Genomic DNA, 10,261 nt, shown 5'->3' on the forward strand with positions numbered 1-10,261 from the left:
GGTCACAAAGAGTTGGACACGACTGAGTGACTGAACTGAACTGATCTGAACTGAGGGCCAGAAAGCACCTTCCTTTTCTCGTCTTCCCCGTCCTTCTGTGCCTGCCCAGACTGCTGCAGCCCGTTCTTGGGGAGCAGACTCTTCGGGCTGACACTGGCAGCTTGCGGCTGGTTGGGCTGTGTAAAGAGTGAGGCCTGGTGAGCCTGTGCAAACCTGTCTGTCCGCAGGCTCCCTGAATGCCCCTTCCTGGGGGCTGGCCTTGCACAGCCCCAGGTTCAGGCTGGGGTTCACCTGGGAGAGAATGGCCGTAAGCTGGACCTTCCTGTAGTTGGAGATGATTGGGGCCCCAGCAGCCCTGGCCTCCCCAGGAAGGCAGGAGGACTTTTGCTTTGCCTCTGGTCAGGCCGTCTGGGCTCAGAGAGTACAGGCTGGCCCAGAGGCAGCATGTTTCCAGTCCCGGGGTACAAGCTGCAGGGAACAGAGACGAAGGACTCCATCCACCCACCTGGCACCGAGGAGCCGCACAATGCCCTGGGGCCCTTGGTTTGTGTTCTTGCCTTGTCTTCCACCTTCATCCATCCCCTTTCTCCAGATCAAGTTGATTCAGGAAGGGGGTGGGGTGCGTGGGGAGGTGCATGGAGGAGGTGGGGAGGGGGCGTTGGGATTAGCTCCCAACACTTCTCCATTTTACAACCCAGTTAGGCTGGTCCATAAATTGGAAATAATGAATGACACCATATGATCACAACCTTAATGCTGTAGCCCCAGCTATGAAGGCTCCATAGGCAATAACAATGAATTTACTGACTTCATTCATTAGCAAGTATCAAGTATTTTGCAGCTATAGATTTAGCTAATATATTCTGTTTAGTGCCTATTTCGAATGCCTCTCAGAGGAAGTTTGCTTTCACCTCTAAAGGGACACAAGATACTTTACTTGACTACTCATAGGGTATCTCAGTAGCTTGGCCATCTCATACAATTTTTTCAAGATATTAACTGCATTCAACTCCTTCTGGAAATATGGATATGACATTGTGTATAAATGGATTCAGGCTTCCCCAATGGCTCAGTGGTAAAGAGTCTGCCTGTTGAGCTGCAGGTTCAGTCCCTGGGTTAGGAAGATACCCTGGGGGAGAGTATGGCAATCCACTCCACAGAGGAGTCTGGTGAGCTGCAGTCCAGAGGGTCACAAAGAGTCGGACACGACTGAAGCAACTTAGGACTTATGCACACAAAGGGATTCGTTTGACAGATTCATTTAGGACCATGGGAGGAGGTCGTCTGGAGAAGGTGACATCTGGTTGACTGGCAAACTGGACCTGTGTACTCCTCACCCTCTCCTTTGTCTTTAGAATGTACATTCTGTCCATCATTCCTTCAGTGAGAAATATTTTCAAAGACCACACAAACAGTCTTGAGAGAGCAACTTGTTCAGACCATCTGAACGGTATACATGCTTGAAGCTGGTTAAGACCTCTATATAAATATTTGAAATTCTGACTGGTGGGTATTGAGATATACTTGTCTCACAGCCTCCCATGAAGAGCCCTATATATGAGACTATAAACAATAATTTGATGCTTATTCTAGAACATGAATTCAACTTTAATTCAATTGTATTTTACTGACCTGCCATAAAATTAATTCAACTTATTGGGATATCAGGGCTTCCCCAGTGGTTCAGTGATAAAGAATCCACCTACAGTGCAGGAGACCCAGGTTTGATCACTCGGTCAGCAAGATCCCCTGGAGGAGGAAATGGCAACCCACTCTGGTATTCTTGCCTATGAAATTCTATGGAAAGAAGAGCCTGGTGGGTTACAGTCCATGGGGTTGCAAAGAGTCAGACATGACTTAGAGACTAAACAACAAGAATATCTGGATATTGATACCAAGGATGAGAAGAATCAGGAATTTTTGTTTGATGATGGTTTACTGGAACCTGAGAGTCACAGTTTCCTGCACAGAGAGGAGTGTTACAAATTTACTGAGTAATGGGAGAATTTTTAAAAGAAAATTTAAATTTCTTAAAAAAACCCATATATACATGGTGAGAAACAGAGTACTAACATAATTGGAAATCTTAATTGCACAAAAATCTTTAAGAATACTGAAAGTTTACTTTTTCAGACTGACTTAGAGGCATACTAACTAGATTGCACTCATCTCACACGCTAGTAAAGTAATGCTCAAAATCAATACATGAACTGTGAACTTCCAGATGTTCAAGCTGGTTTTAGAAAAGGCAGAGGAACCAGAGATCAAATTGCCAACATCTGCTGGCTCATCGAAAAAGCAAGAGCGTTCCAGAAAAACATCTATTTCTGCTTTATTGACTATGCCAAAACCTTTGACTGTGTGGATCACAATAAACTGTGGAAGATTCTTCAAGAGATGGGAATGCCAGACAACCTGACCTGCCTCTTGAGAAACCTATATGCAGGCCAGGAAGCAACAGTTAGAACTGGACATGGAACAGCAGACTGGTTCCAAATAGGAAAAGGAGTACGTTAAGGCTGTATATTGTCACCCTGCTTATTTAACTTATATGCAGAGTACATCATGAGAAACGCTGGGCTGGAAGAAGCACAAGCTGGAATCAAGACTGCTGGGAGAAATATCAATAACCTCAGATATGCAGATGACACCACCCTTATGGCAGAAAGTGAAGAGGATCTAAAAAGCCTCTTGATGAAAGTGAAAGTGGAGAGTGAAAAAGTTGGCTTAAAGCTCAACATTCAGAACATGAAGATCATGGCATCCGGTCCCATCACTTTATGGGAAATAGATGGGTAAACAGTGGAAACAGTGTCAGACTTTTTTTGGGGGGGGGGGCTCCAGAATTACTGCAGATGGTGATGGCAGCCATGGAATTAAAAGATGCTTACTCCTTGGAAGGAAAGTTATGACCAACCTAGACAGCATATTCAAAAGCAGAGACATTACTTTGCCAACAAAGGTCTGTCTAGTCAAGGCTATGGTTTTTCCAGTGATCATGTATGCACGTGAGAGTTGGACTGTGAAGAAAGCTGAGTGCTGAAAAATCGATGCTTTTGAACTGTGGTGTTGGAGAAGACTCTTGAGAGTCCCTTGGACTGCAAGGAGATCCAACCAGTCCATTCTGAAGGAGATCAGCCCTGGGATTTCTTTGGAAGGAATGATGCTAAAGCTGAAACTCCAATGCTTTGGCCACCTCATGTGAAGAGTTGACTCACTGGAAAATACTCTGATGCTAGGAGGGATTGTGGGCAGGAGGAGAAAGGGACGACAGAGGATGACATGGCTCGATGGCATCACTGACTCCATAGATGTGAGTTTGAGTGAACTCTGGGAGTTGGTGATGGACAGGGAGGCCTGGAATGCTGCAATTCATGGGATCGCAAAGAATTGGAAACGACTGAGCAACTGAACTGAACTGAACTGAGCTAGATTATATAGCTGTCTCTGGTGCCATCTATTGTCTGAAAGATGCAAGAATTCTAGCTTCTTGGGTATATGGAAAACACTTTTTAAGTTCATTCTTCTCAAGCAATGCCAATGTGCATTTGCTAGGAAAGTCTGTTTTCTTAAGGCTTATTTATGGTAAGCATTTAAGTATTTGAGTGGAAGTAGCATATATTTTCTTGATGACCCCCTTTACCACATTATTTGCAAGTTTCAAACCAAAGATACTTCATACAAACCCTTTTGACCTTGTCACTTTTCATCCAACTCTTTGCTTTTCAAAATTCAATGTATCAATAAATCCACTCAATAAGTTGTTAATTTAGATGTATTTTTCAGTTCTATTTTATTTTCTAAGGTTTCCAATCATTTGTGGAATGTCTCCCAACTTTTGTCATTTTCAATTTTTTTTGGACAATTTTCTTTAGGATGTTTTTAGAATTATTTTTAAACTCTTGCTTGCCAACTCCAATTTTGGTTCAATGTGTATTTGCTTTTGGCATTTTCCCTCTTGTATGGGCATAAAATCTTTCCTGTTATCATGCTTAGTAATTTGTTTATTACATGCCATACAGACTACAAAGATGTTCTACAGAATTTCTCAAATCAATGAAGCTTCAACTATTTTTCTGATGCAATTAAGAGTGACAAGCTCCATTCAATAGAAAACGGATTCTTTTGGTTTTGGCAACATGCACTGTGTCTCCAGTTCACCCCTCTTACTAGGACATAATGACCTAAGACTTTCACATAAGTACTTAAGCTTTCTTGGAGTCTCTTCAGCACGAAAGTAATATAGAATTGTCTACTCTTGTATTTCAGAGGTTTTTGACATATCTTTAACCCCCCACTCCAAGCAATTTAAAATTTGGCAAATGCTGTGAAGGGAAGACAGCTCTGTGTTTGTAGCCATGCAAATTTCCAGTTTGGGTACTCTAGTACTGTGTAATTACCAAAAGTTCTGCAATTGTTTCTGAGAGCAGCTGAAATATCATTGTTTAGTGAAACTGTCCAGAGAAGGAAATGGCAACCACTCCAGTACTCTTGCCTGGAAACTCCCATGGATGGAGGAGCCTGGTGGGCTGCAGTCCATGGGGTCACTGAGGGTCGGACACGACTGAGCGACTTCATTTTCACTTTTCACTTTCATGCATTGGAGAAGGAAATGGCAACCCACTCCAGTGTTCTTGCCTGGAGAATCCCAGGTACAGGGGAGCCTGGTGGACTACCGTCTATGGGGTTGCACAGAGTCAGACATGACTGAAATGATTTAGCAGTAGCAGCAGCAATGAAACTGTCATACAAAACGCACATAAGAACAATCAAGTTGAAAATGGAAAACTGTATTTGCTAACTGGGATGGTTTTATCTTCTTTTGATGCTCTCAGGCATAAGACTCTTATTTTAAAGTCCTTCTGAGACTTTCCTGGTGGTCCAGTGGTTAAGAGTCTACCTGCCCCTGCAGAGGACATGGAATCAATCCCTGGTCCAGGGAGATAACCACAAGCCAAAGGGCATCTAAGCCATGCACCCCAACTGTTGAGCCTGTGATAAAAAACTTAAACTTGTTTGCTCAGTCGTGTCTGACTCTTTGCAACCCCATGGACTGTACCTGCCGGGCTCCACTGTACATGGGATTCTCCAGGCAAGAATACTGGAGTGGGTTGCCATTTCCTTCTCCAGGGGATCTTCCCAACCCAGGGATCGAACCTGGGTCTCCTGCATTGCAGGCAGATGCTTTATCCTCTGAGCCAATATTAGAGCCCAAATTCTAGAGCCCATGGTCTGCAACAGAAAGTACCCCCACTCTCTGCAACTAGAGAAAGCCCATGCACAGCAAGGAAGACCCTGCACAGCCAAAAGTAAACAGACAGGTAGATAGATAATTTTTAAAAATAAAGTCCTTTCATCTTCTCAGAAAGCACCTATGATAACAGGTTCTATAGTAGCCTCCGCTGGTCTCACCCTTCAGTGCAACAAAATATATTACATTTCAGTGCTGAGGGTATCAAGTAACATTTTTAGGAACTTCCATGTGGTTTTGAAATAATTTAAATGAGAGCTACATTTTAAAATATATGAACTATTTAAAAGAACCTTTACAGTATCAGAGTATAGGACTCTAGTGGGATTTCAAGTGTCAGGAAAAAAACAACCACAATATTACTGACAGTAAAAATTGCCTCTTCAAACTAATGCTAACAGAATTGCTATTATAATTACGAAGTTGTTTCAAAATAATAATTCACAATAACCTACTAATTATTCCCTAGGAATCTCTTGGAAATGAACATGTTTGGAACCTTCGGTTATTAGGTCCCTAACTACCTGCGAATGTATATAAAAGTCCTTGGTTCTATTGGTGAAATTATTCATCTAGGTAATAGGAAAATGTCTCCTCCTTTGTAAGTAGCTTATGTGTTTACCAGATTGGCTTTATTGATGCAAAAATAGACTTTTATGGATCTGAGATCACTGACATGTGTCAAAATAGTTACAAAATCATATGTATTAGCATATTACCCACAAATAAATCTACCTGTGCCATTCTTCTGTAGCTTCTACAGGTATCTGAGACACTTACCTTTTTAAAATATTTTCTTTTTTGTTAACAGAAATAAACTGAAACATGATAGTTTCAATTAATTTATTTTCTATTCTAACATTGTTTTGCTATATATTTATGAAAAAATTAGCAAATCACTTCAGTTTGATTGAATCTTTTTGGTCATTCCCATTGAAAAGCAAGAATCCAAGATTCACTCTCATCTCTGACTTTTCCCTTCGTGCTTCTCTCCTCACTCACGTTTCTCTACGTGGATGGTGGTGGTGGTGGTAGAGTTGATTTAGTTACTAAGTCGTGTTCCACTCTTTGCAACTGAGGCCCTGCCAAGCTCCTCTGTCCATTGGATTTCCCAGGTAGGAATACTAGAATGGACTGCCATTTCTTTCACCAGGGAATGTTCCTGACCAGGGATCAAACCCAGGTCTCCTGAATCGTAGGCATTCTCCTGCATTGTAGGCAGATTCTTTAAGGGTTGAGCCACCAGGGAAACCCTTCTTAGTCTATTGGACGGGATGCTCGCTGTGAGTCCCCGAGAGTAATGGACTGTGTTTTCAGGAAATAACTTGAGTCATTCTGCGCTGCCTTCAGCAAGTCTGCACCACAGCCTGTCTCATGGAGGCCACACTGTTAATTCTCTAACCACCTTCATGGTTGTCGTTGTGAGCTTTGACTTCACACATATCTGAATTTGAATTATACCTGTCAACTACTTGCGGACTGACTTGGAACATTAAGCTTCAATGTCCCCATGTAACATACGGAATCAGTAATGAGAATCTAGCTTACACAGCCCATCTGTCTTGAAGTTTTGGAGGCAGGAGCCTGGGCTCCAATCCTATTTTCATCACGTCTTAGCTCTCCAGCTCTCTGTGCTTTAGCTCCCTCAACTGTAAGAGAAATACTACAGTGACAGCAACTGCTGTGAAACTTTGTTAGTATACTTTTGTGTGACAAGTAAATAAATTATATGTAAAGTGTTTAGAATATTGCATTTCACATCACAATCATTATATAAATGATAACTATTATTTTAAAAAACCTAGTGACATAGTTCTAATTATTAGCTAGGGATAAGTGAGAGCAGTGGGTTGTTTCTGTTGTTGTTTAGTCGTTAAGCTGTGTCCGACTCTTTGTGACCCCATGGAACTGTAGCCCATCAGGCCTCTCTGTCCATGAAATTCTCCAGGCAAGGATACTGGAGTGGGTTCCCATTTTCTTCTCTAGAAGATCTTCCCAGATCAGGGATTGAACCCACATCTCCTGCTTTGGCAAATGGATTCTTTACTGCTGAGCAGAGAGCAGTGGAGTAATTGAAACTAATCTTCACTCTTTACCTATTATTTGCCAATCTATCTAAAGTAAAACAGCAAGAAAGTATAGATAGATAGTTTTCCTCATTTAACCTGGCAGAGAAACCACGTGAAATACTGTTGTCATTATTATAGTAAAATTTTAAATATATATGTTATATATAATAATATACATATAGTATATGTATTAAGTATAACAGATTCTCTCTCTCTCTCTCTCTCTATATATATATATATATACACACACACACATATACACACATACACACACATAATTGTGCAAGGTCATACAGTCCACATGGCTAATATGAGATTCTAACCAAATGCTTATTAACTCTAAATTTAGGTCATATCATTTCTGAACACTCTGATTACGTTGAAAACAGGCAAAATAAGGATAAATTAACTACTATCCTAACAAGGTACTGCATCTCATTCACAGTCTTTGAGGTAATAACATAAGACAGTATCCTAACCCTTCTAATTCTCTTAGACTTTTCTGTGCCTATGTTATAGCATACTTTTAGTGATTAGATGATATTACAACAATGAAGTTCTTAGCTCTGTACTGTCTCAATAATTTTATATAAGTGAGAGAATGACCCCAACCATTTGTTCTAGCCAACTGTGGCAGTAGTAACAAAGCTCATTGGAGGTTTCACTTGCTTGTTTTATAGATTTCCAAGTCATCCTTCAAGGCTACAATAAAAAGTCTTATATTTCAAAGTCATGTTCAAATTATCCTTGCTTCCAGAAAATTTCTGAGATTACAGAAACAGAAGTTGACAAAATTCTTAGACTCAACATCCTGAATTTACTAGGATAAAAATTAAATGCAGCTATTTGTGTTTGCTCACATATATAATTAGTGAGGAGGCTATATAGAGTAATTTTTAAAAATGAGAAGTTAATACTAATTTTTTTGCCCACTTTACTCAGTCATCTTATATTTATGCTGTGCTTACTAGAAGCCAAGAAGATAAAGAATGCCAAAGAGAAAAGCAGTTAATTACTTTAATCTCCTTAACTTAGTATCTTGACAGGATTTAAGGATTTGCCTTAAACTTGTCACTTTCTAAAACATGCTCTCAGCTGATGTTTACTGACATTTGCTTTAATTTCACTAATCACTTTTGCTTTTATTTTTTTTAAATAGCTGAAGTATATTTCATTGCATCATTCTAATCACAATCAAGAGTACAACACACTGCTATTTATTAAATACTGGACAGAAGGAGTACATTGTTCTAGAGTTATCATTGCAAGATGTACTCAAGTTAACATACTTTTAATAACAGATATATTTTCTCTCTTATCATCATCTCATTTATTACTTCATTATTCATTTACTTCTCTGTAGTAGCTATAGGTCTATACTTGAGAATTAAAAAGTAAGAAATATGAGATGTTATCTGCACATGTCTGTCCAGTGGAAGAACTAGCTATTAATCAAACAAAATAAAACTATCAACCATGAGATAAAGCTACTAAATTCTGAAATATGTTTCTCAGGATTTATATTTGGAAGGATATTTGGTCTGGGACTCTTGATTGCTTGTTTGTTTGTTGAAACAACAAAATAACCTTATAATTATATCTAATTTTTTTCTCTATCAACATAGCATCTTAGGATGTTAGAATTCTCATAAGAAGAAAACAGCACAGAATATGACTTTTAAGATGGAAACTATACCTTGGTGACTGAATTTATTCTGTTAGGGTTTCCAACTTGCCCTGAACTGCACATTGTCCAGTATCTCCTGTTTCTGACTTTGTACTCTATGATTTTAATGGGGAACGTTGGATTGATGATGTTAATCAGGGTTGATCTGCATCTTCAAATGCCCATGCATTTTTTCCTTAGTAATCTATCCTTTGTAGACCTTTGCTATTCTTCAGTCATCATTCCCAAAATACTTGTCAACTTCCTCTCTCAGAACAAGTCAATTTCCTATCACAGCTGTGCCCTGTAGTTTTATTTCTTTTGTACTTTCGCAGATACGGAATCCTTTATCTTGGCTGCCATGGCGTGTGACCGCTATGTTGCCATATCCCTTTACTGTACACGGTTGTGATGTCTTGGGGCATCTGCATATGGTTGATCGTCTTGTCATACTTTGGAGGCAATATGAGTTCCCTGGTGCACACATCCTTTGCGTTTACTCTGAAATACTCTGATAAAAATGTCATTAATCATTTTTTCTGTGACCTTAAGTTATTGTGCACAGACACGTCACTTAATGAGTGGCTTCTCTCCCCATAGGGCAGCTCAGTGGAAATTATCTTCTTCATCGTTTTCATCATCTCCTACTTTAACAGTCTGCTCTCAGTCTTAAAGATCCATTCTTCCAGCAGGAGGAAGAAGACCTTCTCTACCTGTGCTTCTCACCTGACATCCGTGGCCACCTACCAGGGAACTCTGCTCTTCATTTACTCACGACCCAGCTACCTGTATTCTCCAAACACTAATAAAATCATCTCAGTGTTCTACACCATCATCATCCCAATGCTGAATCCTTTGATTTATAGTTTGAGAAACAAAGATGTAAAAGACGCTGCTAAAAATGTCTTAAAACCAAAGATAAATCCCTCCTGAGATATAAGGTTCCAGGATTCATCTAAATCCCTGATTACAAACTCCAGCTTGTATGTGTGTATGCTCGGTCATGTCCAACTCTTTGCAACCCTATGGACTATAACCTGTCAGGCTCTTTTGTCCTTGAAATTATCCAGACAAGAATACTGGAGTGGATTGCTATTTCCTCCTCCAGGGAATCTTCCCCACCCAGGGATGGAACCTGTATCTCTTGCTTATCCTGCATTTACAGGTGGATGCTTTATCCCTGCAGTGCCTGGGACAAACTGTAGCTAAGAACCTGCCACAACCTTGCCAGCACATACACAACTTCTCACACAAACATTTTATCAAACACTTGTT

At 40.2% G+C, this 10,261-nt stretch overlaps 1 pseudogene; it reads left to right on the top strand.

Annotated features, from left to right (window-relative positions):
* The first annotated feature begins 444 nt into the window (after positions 1-444).
* LOC113896507 lies at positions 445-9,919 on the top strand (annotated as a pseudogene).
* The last annotated feature ends 342 nt before the right edge of the window (positions 9,920-10,261 follow it).

Source organism: Bos indicus x Bos taurus, chromosome 7, assembly GCF_003369695.1.
Source record: "Bos indicus x Bos taurus breed Angus x Brahman F1 hybrid chromosome 7, Bos_hybrid_MaternalHap_v2.0, whole genome shotgun sequence".
Classification (NCBI taxonomy): domain Eukaryota; kingdom Metazoa; phylum Chordata; class Mammalia; order Artiodactyla; family Bovidae; genus Bos; species Bos indicus x Bos taurus.